This window comes from Trachymyrmex cornetzi, unplaced genomic scaffold (assembly GCF_001594075.2).
Source record: "Trachymyrmex cornetzi isolate Tcor2-1 unplaced genomic scaffold, Tcor1.1 scaffold1824, whole genome shotgun sequence".
In the NCBI taxonomy this organism is placed as follows: Eukaryota; Metazoa; Arthropoda; class Insecta; order Hymenoptera; family Formicidae; genus Trachymyrmex; species Trachymyrmex cornetzi.
In genome coordinates, this window is record NW_017296446.1 from 33,356 (window position 1) to 33,618 (window position 263).

The window sequence follows — 263 nt, forward strand, 5'->3', positions numbered from 1 at the left end:
ATTACGATACAAGTGCGCAAAGTAGGTGATTCCCGCACGAGCCGAGTTTGTCGCCCGAGCGAAGCGAGGGTGGCAAAAAAGCGAGTGTGGGAACACCTACTTTGCGCCCTTGTATCGTAATGTACTATTTTACGATATCAATAATAACCAGGGTTGGGTAAGTTACTTTTTTTTTTAACTAAGTTAAGTTAAAGTTAATAACCTTAAAAATTTAACTTAGTTAAGATACAAGTTAATGTATAATGAAATTAATTGAATTAAAA